Source organism: Cupressus sempervirens, chromosome 5 (genome assembly GCF_028749045.1).
Source record: "Cupressus sempervirens isolate cs-2001-9-10 chromosome 5, ASM2874904v1, whole genome shotgun sequence".
Taxonomy (NCBI): Eukaryota; Viridiplantae; Streptophyta; class Pinopsida; order Cupressales; family Cupressaceae; genus Cupressus; species Cupressus sempervirens.
In genome coordinates, this window is record NC_143122.1 from 877,465,896 (window position 1) to 877,475,636 (window position 9,741).

Sequence of the window (9,741 nt, forward strand, 5' to 3'; positions counted from 1 at the left end):
TTGAAGATATGAGGAAAAAGAAATAACACAATTAGGTGATGTTAGAGATTGCCTGTACCCTAAGCTATGTCGAATTTAATGATATCAAAGGTCTTGACAATGCAAAGAAAATGTGGGATGCCCTAGCCACCATCTATGGAGGACACAAAAATGTTCAAAGAGCCAAATCAGAGAGTCTCAGAGGTAATTTTGATGACATGAGAATGGAAGAAGGTGAGAATATTGCTCAAGATGTTGCTAGGATAAAAGAAGTTGTTATTGCAATAAAAGGTGCTAGTGGTAAAATAGATGGTGATGATGTGCTAAGTAAAGTCTTGAAGACATTACTACATATTTATGCCATTAGAGTTTTTCCAATCCAAGAGTTAAGATGTATACCATGAAATGATCTAACCCTTCAAGGTCTAGTAGGTAGACTCACTACTTTTGAGCTATCTAATTTTGACAACTACAAACCAGAAAGTATTGAATCAGCTTTCAAAGAAAAATTGTTATTGAAGGATTTTGAGGAGGTAGAGCAAAAAAAGAAGAAAAGAAATATAAAATATGCATCCAATGACAGCAGCACAGATGAGGAAGACATTGAACAATTGGAAGCATTACTGGCAAGAAGATTTCACAGAGGAAAAAGCAAGTTCAAAGGTAAGTTACCCATCATTTGTTTCAATTGCAATGAAGTTGGTCATATTGCTGCAAGATGTACATAGAAGAAGAACTATAGAGAAGGAAATAAGCACAAAAATGAGAGAGAAGATGATGGTAGAGACTACAAAGACAAAGGAAAGAAATCACGCTACATTGCTAATGAACATGATTATGATGAACATGATGATGAAGTGATATATATTGCAATGAAGGATGAATCTAATGAGGATGAGGCAACTGCACTTGTGACTTGTCTGAACAAGAATGATAAATGGATCATTGACAGTGGATGCTTGCATCACATGATTGGAGACAAAATTAAGTCTGTTACCTTAACTTATTATGATGGAAATAGTGTAAGATTTGGTGATGATGCACCATGTTTGATAAAAGGAAAAGGGTCTATCAAACTCACAGACAAGATTTCATGTGACAATGCTTACTATGTTGAAGGATTGAATTATAACTTGTTAAATGTGTCACAATTGAATAATTTGGGATGCAAAGTTGAGTTTGAAAATAAAACTGCCAAGATATATGACACAAATGGAAACTTGATTGGAAGAGGTGATCAAACTAGAAGTAATTTGTTCTATCTGGATATAGAGGATGTTACTTGTCTTATTGCAAAATTTGATAATGTATGGCTTTGGCACAAGAGATTATGTCATGTTAATTTTGATAATCTAATTAGTATTAGTAACATAAAAAGAGTTAGAGATTTGCCTAAGTTGAAGAAACCTGATAATATAATATGCAAACAATGTCAGCTAGGCAAAATGACAAAGTCAAGCTTTAAGAGTAAAACTTATACCTCTAAAGAAATACTAGAAATTGTTCATACTAACTTGTGTGGACCTATTGAAGTGAAAAGCTATAGAGGAGATAAGTACATAATGCTATTTGTTGATGATTACTCTAGGATGATGACAATCATGTTTCTAAGACAGAAATCTGATGCTTTTTAAATGTTTAAGTGGTACTTGGAAAGAGTTAAAAAAGAAATAGGTAAAAGTTTGAAATGCTTGAGTTTAGACAAAGGAGGACAATTCACTTCAAAAGAGTTTGAGATGTTCTGCAATGACAGAGGAATCAAAAGACGGACATCTGCACCTAGAACCCCTCCACAAAATGGAATTGCTAAAAGAAGAAACAGGTCTATAATGGACTATGCCAGAACACTTATGATGGAGAAGAATGTTGCTCTAAAATATTGGAGAGAAGCTGTAAGTACTGTTGTATATACCGTGAACCATGTGCAAGTCAAGAAAGGTACTCATTTAACACCTTTTGAAGTATGGTATGGATATCCACCTAATGTGAAATACTTTAAGGTATTTGGAAGCAAATGTTATATTCTTAAAGATGTTACAAGTGGAAAGTTTGATGTAAAAAGTGAAGAAGATATATTCCTTGGTTACTCCATAAGAAGTAAAGCTTACAAGTGTTTAATATTAACACTAAAAAAATTGTGGAAAGTGCAAATGTGAATTTTGATGAGTTTACAAAAGTACATGAGGCTAAACCTATGAAAGAACCAGAAGAATATAGATCAATTGTATACTTCTATGAAGGAATGCCTATTGAAGAAGATACTACAATTCAAGTTGCAAACCAACAACAAGTCTCAATAACTATCAAGTCACAACCTGTGAATGCCAAGTTGCATTCAGAAACTGAGCTACATTCAGATGCTGAGTTACAGAATGAAGAAAATGCACATTTTGATTCTAAGATCAATATACATGAAAGAGATGTTGAAATACCTAACAAAGATGTACATGGTGACACTGAAGCTGAGAGACAAAATGTAGTTACAAAAACTGAACCAAGATTGTCCAAGTATGTCAAAAGACATCATCCTGTAGATCAAATCATTGGAGACAAAGATGCAAGGTCAATGACAAGAAATAGATTGAGAAGTGAATCATGTTTGTTAAGCATGAAAGAACCTAAGATAGTAAAAAATGCAGTGGAAGATGATGACTGGTACAAGGCTATGGAAGAAGAAATTCAAAAAATAGAGAAGAACAAAACATGGAGTCTAGTTCCTAGACCAGAAGACAAGAATGTGATTGGTACCAAATGGGTATTCAGAAACAAGCTAGATGAGAATGGTGAAGTGACATGGAATAAAGAAAGACTAGTTTGCAAAGGATATGCACAGGCAGAAGGAATTGACTATGGTGAGACATTTGCCCCTATTGCAAGAATGGAAGGAGTGAGAATTCAACTTGCTTATGTTGCATACAAAGGTTTCAAATTTTATTAGATGGATATTAAATCTACATTTCTAAATGGCATACTAGAAGAGAAAGTCTACATAGAATAGCCATAAGGTTTTGTTGATAAAAATAACAAGAACATGGTATGTAGACTACACAAAGCCTTGTATGGATTGAAACAAGCACCAAGAGCATGGTATGAGAGACTTCATAATTATCTTGTGAAGATTGGATTTGAAAGGAATGGTGGATAACAACAATTTGTAAATGAAGACATAAGGACAAAGGTATACTGTTATCTGAAATATTTGTTGATGATATCATATTTGGAGGACAAGATGCTTTAGGTTAAGACTTTGCAAATCAGATGAAGCAAGAATTTTAAATGTTAATGTTTGGAGAGATCAAATTCTTTGTGGGATTACAAGTACATCAGATGAAATATGGTGTATATATCACTCAGTCAAAATATGTCAAAGAGATATTGAAGACATTTGGACTAGAGGATTCCAAACCAGTAAGTACACCTACGGTGACTGGACTCAAGCTATCAAAGAATGATGATTTAGTTGAGGTGAATCAAGCATTATATAGATCCATGATTGAAAAATTGCAATATGTAGTACAATAGACCTGATATTGCATTAGTTGTGGGAATAGTTGCAAGATACTATACTAATCCCAGAGAGAATCACTTGATGGATGGGAAAAGAATAATGAGATACTTGAAAGGAACATAAGAGTATGGTTTATACTATAAGAAGAATGAAAAGTGTGAACTGAGAGCCTACACTAATGCTGATTGGGCCAGAAACATTGATGACAGAAAGAGCACCAGTGGAGGAGCATTATTCTTAAGTAAAAGATTAGTTACATGGACTAGCAAGAAGCAGAGTTGTACTTCCCAATCTATTGTTGAAGCATAATATGTTGTTGTTGCTATTAACCACACAAACATTGTATGGATCAAACAACTACTTAAGGGAATGAAGGAAGAAATCATAGAACCAAAGACACTTTATTGTGATAATACAAGTGCTATCAATATATCAAAGAATCCTATGATGCATACAAAGACAAAGCACATTGCAATCAAGTATCATTATGTAAGAGAATTGGTTCAAGATAAAGAGGTGAAGATGGAATATGTTAACACAAAGGAGCAAATTGTTGATATCTTCACAAAAATATTACCTAAAGATGCTTATGAGTATCTAAGAGGTAAACTAGGGGTGATATCCCTATCAAAGACTATGTAAGAGATAGAGAGAGTACCCTGCATCAAACAAGCTGACATTCATTTAATACAAATTGATGCAGTGGATCTTACTTTAGGAACTTCCTAAAGCAATCATAGAACTGGAACTATATATCTATCACAAGCAAGGTGACAGAGGGAGAAATTGAAGAACCTACAAAAGCCTATATCTGCATATATTAAAGATGCCAAGTGTTTAGTATATGTCTTTGACATTTTTGTCAAAGAGGGAGAAAGTATATTAAACTGATCAAGTGCAAGGAGGAATAATGGAGAAAGTACATCATCAGAAGATCAAGAAAGAAAGATGGAGAAATAACAAAAATTGATTAGAGAGGGAGAAAGCAATCAAAGGAAGGATTAGAACAAAGAGGTAGACATTGATTGGAGAATTAAAAGACCATTATCAAAGGGAGTTATATTTTGTAACATAATCAAAAGATGAAAGTTGTTGATAGAGAGAGAAATTTAAATACAAGTTTACTTTTTGGTATTATCTTACTGTTTTAACCTAGTTAGTTTAATTAAACAAGATGTTCATCATTCAATTGACTTGGTTTATCAGTTTGATTTGCCATCAATGCCAAAGCGGGAGATTGTTGATATCTGATTGAAAAGATCATTGATAAGAAGGAGATTGTTGAAGAAGACTATGTATTTCATTCATTGTTTTGTCACTAATGTCAAACTTGCTATTTGTTGGCAAGACAATTGCTTATATGTTTCAAGTACTATCATTTAGTTGATTGATGAGGAGGATTTGATCAACAAGATGTAACAAAAGTACCTAGAGGAAAAGTTGAGTTATGATTATGTAATGAAGTACAAGGATTAGTTAAGATAGTGATAACATAATGTATTGATGATCTACTTGAGGTTACAAAATGGCTAGCTACACTTAGAAAGTTTAGAAGAATAAGTTAAACAAAGTTAATTTTCCAAGCTTGACCAAGTGGATAGTAGGTGCTGAAAAAAGTTAGTTCAAGTCGAGCAAAAAGTCAGTTGGAGCCAAGTGAAAGAAAATTCTAGTGGATGCCAAGCAAGATAGTAGATGCCAAGTGAATTTATCTGATGCCAAGCACTAGTAAAATCAAGTTGATGCCAAGTGATTTTATAGTTGATGTCCAGTGACGCAGTATGTGCCGAGCATCAGAAGATTGATAATGCTGAGTTGTTGCATTATGACAAAGATCAAAGATTTTCTAAATAAAAGTCGACAAATTTGTTTTCTTGGAACTTGTGAATTAGGAAAAAGATAAGATTGATGAGCTGGTGGCACATAATCTTATGTAAACAATTTTGGAGGCGGATTCAAATGGATTCTAAGAGAAGTTTCTAGAGAGGACAAGATATTGGGTAGATACATTTAGAGGATGGATGATGAGTAGGAAAATGTTCTAATTTCCTATATAGAGGAATGTCTGGTCATGGAACAAAAGAGAGGGTTAGAGAGTTTGGTGCAAGAAGTTGAGAAGGAGAAAGAAAAAGGGGTTTTGCTTCATCAAGTGACCCAAGAGAAGAGTCTGCAATGATGTACTAAGAAATAAGGCTTAAGAAGATGAATGCTTGAAGAGCGAACAAGTTGTCAGAGCTGCAAAGAATGGAAACCAAACAAAATTGAGGACTAAACAAAGATTTGTAATCTGCAAGTGAAGTTGTAAGTTGTATCAAACCAAAACTCTACTGTTACTTTCTAACAATTGTATCTGTCTAGGATAAATCCTTTGGAGTAAGGTTGACTTAACAGTCATTAAAAAATTCTTTAACAGGGTGGCATTCCAAGTGAATGGCCTAAAGTCCTCTAACAAGGCTCACTTTTAACAAGGTGATTGAAATCCCTTAACCGGGTCACATTTAACAGTGTGCATCATAACCTTTAACAGGGTTGGCCTTTAATAGGGCATCACTTTAGAAGAGCGAAAAAAGGAGTAGCATGTTATTGGTGGTTTTTCCCAAATTGGGTTTTCATGTTAAATCATTGTGTCAAATGTCTTGATGAATGTGTTGTGTTTCATGCTTTATATTTCTGCAAAATTGACTTGATAGTAATATATAAGTTTTAGTTGATATACAATGAATTCATGCATGGGTATGAATGTTTTATGGGTTCACTAAATTGTGAGAAATTTTTTATTTGTACATTTGGACCTTGAATAACTGATTCACCCCCCCTCTTAGTTATTCTAAAGGAATTCTAACAGAAAGTTGTGCATAAAATGAAGAAGGGACTTGATTTCATCCTATGCCTAGCTAGGTTCACCCTTGGTTGCTTGACATTCTTTTGAGGCCATTATTTGTATTTGTTTTAATAAAAACTCAAATACTTGTCACATTAGTTTTAAAGTATGACATAGTATTGCGTTAGAATTAGATGTGATTCACCTTGCAAGTTTTAATAAAGATAATAATATTTTAATATGTTATAATTTTTAGGCTCCATGGAATAGGAATCCACCCTTGGAGAAATCAAAATATTCTTTAGATGAGAGATTGTATCACTTTGTAATTGTAATATGATAAGTGTGAGAGAACATTGAAAACACGGTTACATAACAAACTACAAAAAACATGTTTGATTAATTAAAAATAGCAATGTGTAAGAGGGTTGTAAATATAATCAATAGTCTCAATGTAGAACTTGGGAGTGCATATGACTCCCTTTGTTATGAAAGTCAAATATTTTAGTTATGTTTTGAAGGAGATATTCTTGGAGAGCAACACATGGGTATAAGTTGGACTAATTGGACCAAAAAGTGACTAGAGGTTTTGGGAATTTTTAGGTAGTTTTTAAGATTTTGTTGGTTTATGTATTGAATAATTGAGGTGGACTTGCATGAATTATTTTATTGTAGGTACATATTGTTAGTAGAATCTAAAAGGAAGAGTTAAATCTATATTATTTTCATATATACTTTTTCTTTTTATAGATAATAGGCAATGGCATTATATTAATGATAAAAAAAAAAACTATAATTGATAACAATGGTTGCCATGTTTTGTAATAGCCAAGTATAATGCCACCCTAACTATATTGACGATACACTACTAATCTCCAACTATTTCATACAAAATTAGGGCATCACATACGTGAAGCCTACAATGACTACAAACCCATACATAACCAATTTCAAACTTACACACAATGACAAACCCAACACATCTTAACCATTCTAGCTATAAGTATCATGGAGATACTACAAAATTCCATTCATATAGACATAATACATATATAACAACCTAGATATCTTATTGGAACTATAAACCTAGGATCCATACACTATAGCCCTTTCAGGCTTATCTTCTTTGTTTTTCTTTTTGTTCTAGAAGTCTTATCCACATCAGAATAGTCTCGGTGCATGTAGGGGGGGGATGCACCAATTGAAGAAGGAGCTCAGTTTTATCCTATGTATGACATTTGGACTTTGTTTTTATGCAGTTGGTCCATAGATTGCACAATTTGGACTAGGTCTACAAAACAACCTTAATTGGGCAATTTTTTAGGCACTTGAAATGAAATTTGAGAGTGACCTAGTTGAGATCTCTCAAATTCTCTTCCAATAACTTGATTAATAAATACCCTCACATTCATATAATGAATGCAATAATAAAAACATAGAAACAAGTCATAGGAAACATGAAGATAAAAAATACAAACTTTCATTCACATAATCATTTCTCCTTGCTCTCTCTTTATTAGCTTCATCTCGATGATGGATCATGGAGTGTGATTCGAAATGTTGATGCAAAATTATAAACACAATCAAACCCATAAATTCTTGCAATAATTCAATGTAAATATCGCAATCATCACAAGCATCAGAAATACATATAAAAATAACATAATATTGACATTACACATATGCATTCATCAAAACTCCCAATAGATATCAAAATGCACCAATGATGCAAGAAAACATAAATTAATTCCCTTAGATTAGAGTCTACCTTTGGTCATGCATAGAATCTAGAGGAAGACCCAATCTGGTAGCAATCCCCTCCAAAAACAATCCATTCCAAGAGAAATCAAACTTTCTTTCTCCCAAGTTCACAAGTTACTTACACAAAGTGAATGCAAATTAAATCTCTTTCAATCCTATAGGAAAATAATTAAACATAAACATTAACCATGTTAGAAATTTTTTCAGCACTCCCCTCAAGATTCGTGATAGGGGTTTAATCGCTTCCTATGTACTATAAGTTGAGTGGTTGTATTAGACATTGACAAGTCAGTCTTTTGGTGCAACGATAACCCCACTCTAACTAGTGGTATCAAAGCTTGGTCACATGTTCGAATCCTCAGACCCTTGGGTAGCACTAAAGGGGAGATTGTTAGAAAGTTGTTCAATGCTCCCCTTGAGATTCGTGACAATGGCTTAACTGCCTCATGTGTATTATAAGTTGAGTGGTTGTATCAGGCATTGAAAGATCGATCTTTTGGTGCAACAGAAACCCCACTTTAACAAACCAATCTCTACATTTTTTTGAAAACTTTAGTCCCCCATTCTCTCCTCGAAAAACTCCCAGAAGACCTAAAAAAATTCCATATTAAATTTCCTTGGGGGGAGTGATATGATTTGATTTTGCTTGTAGAGGGAGTTATATTAAATCCAGAAGCAAAATCAAATCATTAGAAATGGGAGTTATATGGTTAGCAACCACCTTTCATAACCAATATTATAAACTAGTTAATTAGAGGATATGGAAATTACATATCTCATTCATTACCATAATTTATAATATAAATTTCTAGTATTACTAGCACTTGCACCAAAAGGAGGTGCAATGGTTACATCGATAGTCAATATATGTCGAATAATATAATATATGGCATATAATTTAATTGTAGAGTTGAGACTATCCTCATAAGTCTCCTAAAATAATGATTATGATCATACCTAGGATTGTAGATAGAACTCAAAACTTAAACAAACTCTAAGCTTAATATAACACACATCAATTGGAACCATAATATTAAACCTTAGTCTAACACTAATTGAACCCTAAACCTAACACTATCTTTAACCCAAACTCCAAATTGAATTCTAATCAAACTCTAATGCTAGTTCTAACCCAAATTTAATTACAATTCTAAACTCCAAGCTTGATCTTACAATAGTAATGATATAACTTAACAATCTATGCTTTGTGTAATATTTTCAAGGGTACATAAAAGTTGGAGAACAAGTTGATAAACCTAAATTAATGTATTGAGGTTGAAGGGAGGAAAACATAGTGTATTCTTATTCCCCTTATGCTTATCCTTCTTCTATTTGTTATTATTCTCCTTCTGTTGTTCCTTCTCCTTCTCCCCCTCCATCTTCTCCATCTTCTACTCCATCTCCTTCTTCATTGTCTTCTCCTTATTTTGTTGCTTCTCCTTCTTCTCCTCCTTTTCTTTCATCATCTTCTCCTTCTAGTTATATTCCTTTTTCCCCTTATTTTTCTTCTCCGCCTTCTTCTCTTTCTCCTCCTCCTCCTCCTCCTCTTTCTTTTTCCCCTCCTCCTCCTTTTCATTCTTCTTCTTCAACATTAATGTAGTAGGGGTTGAAGGGAGTGAACACCAAGTGTATTGTCTTCCTCTCACTCTTATTTTTTCTTCTTCTCCTTCTTCTC